This window comes from Schistocerca gregaria, chromosome 7 (assembly GCF_023897955.1).
Source record: "Schistocerca gregaria isolate iqSchGreg1 chromosome 7, iqSchGreg1.2, whole genome shotgun sequence".
NCBI lineage: Eukaryota > Metazoa > Arthropoda > Insecta > Orthoptera > Acrididae > Schistocerca > Schistocerca gregaria.
Genome location: NC_064926.1, coordinates 468,581,753 through 468,589,181, shown reverse-complemented (window position 1 = coordinate 468,589,181; position 7,429 = coordinate 468,581,753). Strand labels below are relative to the sequence as shown.

The 7,429-nt window shown below is 38.6% G+C and overlaps 1 protein-coding gene across 2 annotated transcripts in view; it reads right to left on the bottom strand.

Moving 5' to 3' along the window:
* Positions 1-2,231: 2,231 nt before the first annotated feature.
* The window catches only part of LOC126281480 (uncharacterized), a 182,637-nt gene continuing 177,439 nt past the window's right edge, over positions 2,232-7,429 (bottom strand). For both annotated transcript variants that reach the window (XM_049980477.1, XM_049980476.1), the window contains one exon: positions 2,232-3,106. The gene's annotated coding sequence lies outside the window, so the exon portion shown is untranslated. The remainder of the gene's footprint in view (positions 3,107-7,429) is intronic.

The window sequence follows — 7,429 nt, the reverse complement described above, 5'->3', positions numbered from 1 at the left end:
AGGTAAAAAGACGAGGGCTAATAAAAATCATTGGGTAACAGAAGAGATACTGAATTTAATTGATGAAAGGAGAAAATACAAAAATGCAACAAGTGAAGCAGGCAAAAAGGGATACAAACATCTCAAAAATGAGATGGACAGGAAGTGCAAAATGGCTAAACAGGGATGGCTAGAGGACAAATGTAAGGGTGTAGAGGCTCATCTCATGAGGGGTAAGATAGATACTGCCTACAGGAAAATTAAAGAGACCTTTGGAGAAAAGGGAACCACTTGTATGAATAACAAGAGCTCAGATGGAAACCCAGTTCTAAGCAATGAAGGGAAAGCAGAAAGGTGGAAGGAGTATATAGAGGGTCTGTACAAGGGTGATGTACTTGAGGATAATATTATGGAAATGGAAGAGGATGTAGATGAAGATGAAATGGGAGATATGATATTCCGTGAAGAGTTTGACAGAGCACTGAAAGTCCTAAGTCGTGACAAGGCCCCGGCAGTAGACAACATTCCATTAGAACTACTGACAGTTTTGGGAGAGCCAGTCCTGACAAAACTCTACCATCTGGTGAGCAAGATGTATGAGACAGGCAATATATCCTGAGACTTCAAGAAGAATATAGTAATTTCAATCCCAAAGAAATCAGGTACTGACAGATGTGAAAATTACCGAACAGTCAGTTTTATAAGTCACAGCTGCAAAATACTAACGCGAGTCCTTAACAGACGAATGGAAAAACTGGCAGAAGCTGACCTCGGGGAAGATCAGTTTGAATTCCGTAGAAATGTTGGAAGACATTATCTTAGAAGAAAGATTAAGGAAAGGCAAACCTACATTTCTAGCATTTGTAGACTTAGAAAAAGCTTTTGACAATGTTGACTGGAATACTCTCTTTCAAATTCTGAAGGTGGCAGGGGTAAAATACAGGGAGTGAAAGGGTATTTACAATTTGTGCAGAAAGCAGATGGCAGTTATAAGAGTCGAGGGACATGAAAGGAAAGCAGTGGTTGGGAAGGGAGTGAGACAGTGTTGTAGCCTCTCCCCGTTGCTATTCAATCTGTATATTGAGTAAGCAGTAAAGGCAACAAAAGAAAAGTTTGGAGTAGGTATTAAAATCCATGGAGAAGAAATAAAAACTTTGAGGTTCACCGATGACATTGTAGTTCTGTCAGAGACAGCAAACGACTTGGAAGAGCAGTTGAACGGAATGGACAGTGTCTCGAAAGGAGGGTATAAGATGAACATCAATGAAAGCAAAATGAGGATAATGGAATGTAGACGAATTAAGTCGGGTGATGCTGAAGGAATTAGATTAGGAAATGAGACACTTAAAGTAGTAAAGGAGCTTTACTATTTGGGGAGCAAACTAACCGACGATGGTCGAAGTAGAGAGGATATAAAATGTAGACTGGCAATAGTAAGGAAAGCGTTTCTGAAGAAGAGAAACTTGTTAACATTGAGTATTGACGTAAGTGTCGGGAAGTCGTTTCTGAAAGTATTTGTATGGAGTGTAGCCATGTATGGAAATGAAAGATGGACGATAAATAGTTTGGACAAGAAGAGAATAGAAGCTTTCAAAATGTGGTGCTACAGAAGAATGCTGAAGATTAGATGGGTAGATCACATAACTAATGAGGAGGTATTGAATAGGATTGGGGAGAAGAGGGGTTTGTGGCACAACTTCACAAGAAGAAGGGATTGGTTGATAGGACATGTCCTGAGGCATCAAGGGATCACCAATTTAGTACTGGAGGGCAGCGTGGAGGGTAAAAATTGTAGAGAGAGACCAAGAGATGAATATACTAAGCAGATTCAGAAGGATGTAGGCTGCCGTAGGTACTGGAAGATGAAGAGGCTTGCACAGGATAGAGTAGCATGGAGAGTTGCATCAAACCAGTCTCAGGACTGAAGACCACAACAACAACAACATCATTTCTAGACACAATCACAAGTGAAAATTTTCTGTGTCATCTCATACTGGTATTACAAATCATGTGCTGTAGCACTCAGCTTCTCAGATACTGTCAGCTTTGTCAAGGACAATGACAGAACTGTACCTTATTAAAAATCGATTACTATCATTTGATCAAATAGATTTTTGTACAATGTATCAAAGAAGGGGGAAAAAGTCAGGCTAAACAACTCAGAATTTTTTTAACTTCAAAGTGAAGGTACAGCAATTTCCACAACTACACAAGATACTTCCCAACACAAGGGCATATAATTTCACAGCATGTGACAGTGGTGAACAGTTCTGATATATTTGTTTCCCATTAAACAGTCCATCAGGATGGTTACCAATAACAGTCGATGGTGTAAATAGTTGAATTGGACATTGACATTGACCTCTCTTCCACAAACTCTGTGTAGATTTATGTTTGTCAGCCATTGCGTATTTATTGTTTCCCATCTGTATATGTAAACATACTTACACAAATATAAAACTAATAGTGATAAATTAATGTATTAGTTGCACTGCTTTATAGAAAATACAGGTACAATTTTGGATACATATTTACATTTTTTCAACAAGCTCTGTAGGAATGCTAATATATGAAACAGTGGTGGAATAGCCTTGGAATAGTGCCTTTAAACTAAGTACAACCAATCACTTCAATGAGCTTTCCATTGTACTGATACTCTTGCTTTCTTTATAAAATTAGATACAAGAATTTGTTTCAAGAACTTTCTATTAGCTCTTTGGCTGCCAATTACCTTTCAAAACACCATTAATAAAGTATGAAACAAATCTAAATAGGGAAATATTTTAAGAACAGTTTTCTGGCCAACATAATGCACTGAGGTTTCATTTCTTAGGTATGCCCACTAGTCCTTCTCATGAAATTATTTTATATCTGTTAATGAGATGAGTTCAAACAATAAGGGGCTGAAACCAGTTAAGCACTACAAATTAATTCATTAAACTGAATGAAACTACTAATCACAGATGATTTATTAAAGTCAGTTGGTTATCTCCTTATCTGGTTGCTTGAGCAATGTTATTCACTTTGACTCAAAGATTACTTATGCTTTTTGTTGGGTCATTGCTTATGTAGCTGCTGTGGATCCTGTTGCAGACTGTTCTGTAGGGGTTTCTGTAGTTCCTTCATCCTGTGTAAAAAAAGGAAAAAAAAACATACAAATAACTTTTTAAGACTTCATTTAATGTCATTTACTGCTGCAAAACATACTAATCCAACATTTTAACCATGCACAAACTTACAGATCTCTCTCAATAGAGTAAATTCTTTCTGATGGTGACTCAAAATTATTATTAATTCCTACTGGAAAGCATCAATATATTTTGTGCCACAATATGATGGCAAAAACAGCATCAATCAAGATGCTGATTGAGTTCTGCCTGCATTTGCATCTCTTTATAATCAGAGTTCACCCAGGATTATTGAATCCCTTGATACACTTAATATGTTTCTGCCATTATCATCACCAGTATATGTTAAACAAAGTAGTTAGTGAATCATGTATCAGAAAACTCAGGCCCCAAAGCGAGTTCACCAAGAGTTTTACCTCTACTTTATGTATGCACTTCCCATTCTGATTCCTGTTGTTTTGAAGAGTTAAAAAATAACATTAGCAGGTCCATGTCATAAACAGAATACAACTCTGAACAAAGGTACATGAGTTCAGCCATTGCTTCACAAGCAAATTCTGCATGATACTGGCTAAGAAACTGGCTCCCAGTGCATACTCACACTGTTTCGTGTAGCTTTTCCTGAGCTGCGCTGCACTGGACTGCCCTATCTTGTGCTCTCTGTATCCCATTGTGCACTGTCTGGCCTTAAACCTATTGCAAGTCTTTATTGTCTCAGTAAACTGCTCATGTCATGGAGTGCTGCTGTGCTCTGGTATATTATGTCTTTATGGAGATTCACTTGATTGTTTTTGCTGAGATGTTTGCACCAAAATTGTTGGTGTCCCGATTGTTGTCTACCATGCAAGTAAAGTTATGAGAGTGTGTTCTCCTTATAAAAAGTTGGAATACAGTAAAATCATTGAGGAATTAGCAATGATAGCAGTGTTTATTTATAACAAAATCCAAATTCGTAATGAATATCTTGACAAAGGAATATGGTAAATTGCGCACCTAACTGAAAACTGAAGAAATAGGAAAAGTGTCCTCTAAATATTACATTTCATAGTCGTTAATTTACTCAAGAAAATAAACACATGTGAACACATCATACTGTTAGAGAGCCTTGCCTTTTTATTTTAAGCCACATTCCCATGAAAATTTGCACATGCACCCACTTCCCCAACAAATACAGATCAAGCTGAATTCTAAATTATTTTTGCTCTTTCAAAAGTGATTTTCAAACATCAGTTCACCTGCAGAGGCCGGCAAGTATTTCCATATGGGCACTAAATAAAGTTCTGCAGAGGTTTGTTCTAGAATTTACAGACATGTAATGAAGAAAAGATATTTTCCTCTTCATAGAAATCATTTTTGGGCATTAAACATGGTAATGACATAATTATCAGTGGGAAACAAACTGATGTTTGAAAATCACTTTTGAAAGAGCAAAAATAATTTAGAATTCAGCTTGATCTGCATTTGTTCCCATTTGATACTCAGATACAGGTATGCAAGACACCCTGCCAGCGTCTTTTAAGTTACAAGCAACATTGAGGTACCTGTTGAGACACTCTTACTATTACTGTAGTAAACTTGCTGCCTCCCCCCCCTCCCCACCCCCACCCCCACCCCCACTCCCCATGAACCATGGGCCTTGCCATTGGTGGAGAGGCTTGCATGCCTCAACGATACAGATAGCCATACAGTAGGTGCAACCGCAACGGCGGGGTATCTGTTGAGAGGCCAGACAAATGTGTGGTTCCTGAAGAGGGGCAGCAGCCCTTTCAGTAGTTGCAGGGGCAACAGTCTGGATGATTGACTGATCTGGCCCTGTAACACTAACCAAAACGGCCTTCCTGTTTTGGTACTGCAAACTGCTGAAAGCAAGGGGAAACTACAGCCGTAATTTTTCCTGAGGGCATGCAGCTTTACTGTATGGTTAAATGATGATGGCGTCCTCTTGGGTAAAATATTCCAGAGGTAAAATAGTCCCCCATTCGAATCTCCGGGCAGGGACTACTCAAGGGGATGTCATTATCAGGAGAAAGAAAACTGGCATTCTACGGATCGGAGTGTGGAATGTCAGATTCCTTAATTGGGCAAGTAGGTTAGAAAATTTAAAAAGGGAAATGGATAGGTTAAAGTTAGATATAGTGGGAATTAGTGAAGTTTGGTGGCAGGAGGAACAAGACTTTTGGTCAGGTGAATACAGGGTTATAAATACAAAATCAAATAGGGGTAATGCAAGAGTAGGTTTAATAATGAATAAAAAAATAGGAGTGCAGGTAAGCTAATACAAAGAGCATAGTGAACGCGTATTGTAGCCAAGATAGACACGAAGCCCATGCCTACTACAGTAGTGCAAGTTTATATGCCAACTAGCTCTTCAGATGATGAAGTAGTTGATGAAATGAATGATGAAATAAAAGAAATTATTCAGGTAGTGAAGGGAGATGAAAATTTAATAGTCATGGGTGGCTGGAATTCAACAGTAGGAAAAGGAAGAGAAGGAAATGTAGTAGGTGAATATGGATTGGGGGTAAGAAATGAAAGAGGAAGCTGCCTGGAAGAATTTTGCACAGAACATAACTTAATCATAGCTAACACTTTATTCAAGAATCATGAAAGAAGGTTGTATACATGGAAGAAGCCTGGAGATACAGGAAGGTTTGAGATAGATTATATAATGGTAAGACCGAGATTTAGGAACCAGGTTTTAAATTGTGAGACATTTCCAGGGACAGATGTAGACTCTGACTACAATCTATTAGTTATGAACTGTAGATTAAAACTGAAGAAACTACAAAAAGGTGGGAATTTAAGGAGATGTGACCTGGATAAACTGATAGAATCAGTTGTTGTACAGAATTTCAGGGAGAGCATAAGGGAACAATTGACAGGAATGAGGGAAAGAAATACAGTAGAAGAAGAATGGGTAGCTTTGAGGGATGAAGCAGTGAAGGCAGCAGAGGATCAAGTAGGTAAAAAGACGCGGGCTAGTAAAAATCCTTGGGTAATGGAAGAGATACTGAATTTAATTGATGAAAGGAGAAAATACAAAAATGCAACAAGTGAAGCAGGCAAAAAGGAATACAAACATCTCAAAAATGAGATGGACAGGAAGTGCAAAATGGCTAAGCAGGGATGGCTAGAGGACAAATGTAAGGGTGTAGAGGCTCATCTCATGAGGGGTAAGATAGATACTGCCTACAGGAAAATTAAAGAGACCTTTGGAGAAAAGGGAACCACTTGTATGAATAACAAGAGCTCAGATGGAAACCCAGTTCTAAGCAATGAAGGGAAAGCAGAAAGGTGGAAGGAGTATATAGAGGGTCTGTACAAGGGTGATGTACTTGAGGATAATATTATGGAAATGGAAGAGGATGTAGATGAAGATGAAATGGGAGATATGATATTCCGTGAAGAGTTTGACAGAGCACTGAAAGTCCTAAGTCGTGACAAGGCCCCGGCAGTAGACAACATTCCATTAGAACTACTGACAGTTTTGGGAGAGCCAGTCCTGACAAAACTCTACCATCTGGTGAGCAAGATGTATGAGACAGGCAATATATCCTGAGACTTCAAGAAGAATATAGTAATTTCAATCCCAAAGAAATCAGGTACTGACAGATGTGAAAATTACCGAACAATCAGTTTTATAAGTCACAGCTGCAAAATACTAACGCGAGTCCTTAACAGACGAATGGAAAAACTGGCAGAAGCTGACCTCGGGGAAGATCAGTTTGAATTCCGTAGAAATGTTGGAAGACATTATCTTAGAAGAAAGATTAAGGAAAGGCAAACCTACATTTCTAGCATTTGTAGACTTAGAAAAAGCTTTTGACAATGTTGACTGGAATACTCTCTTTCAAATTCTGAAGGTGGCAGGGGTAAAATACAGGGAGTGAAAGGGTATTTACAATTTGTGCAGAAAGCAGATGGCAGTTATAAGAGTCAAGGGACATGAAAGGAAAGCAGTGGTTGGGAAGGGAGTGAGACAGTGTTGTAGCCTCTCCCCGTTGCTATTCAATCTGTATATTGAGCAAGCAGTAAAGGCAACAAAAGAAAAGTTTGGAGTAGGTATTAAAATCCATGGAGAAGAAATAAAAACTTTGAGGTTCACCGATGACATAGCAGTTCTGTCAGAGACAGCAAACGACTTGGAAGAGCAGTTGAATGGAATGGACAGTGTCTCGAAAGGAGGGTATAAGATGAACATCAACAAAAGCAAAATGAGGATAATGGAATGTAGACGAATTAAGTCGGGTGATGCTGAAGGAATTAGATTAGGAAATGAGACACTTAAAGTAGTAAAGGAGCTTTACTATTTGGGGAGCAAA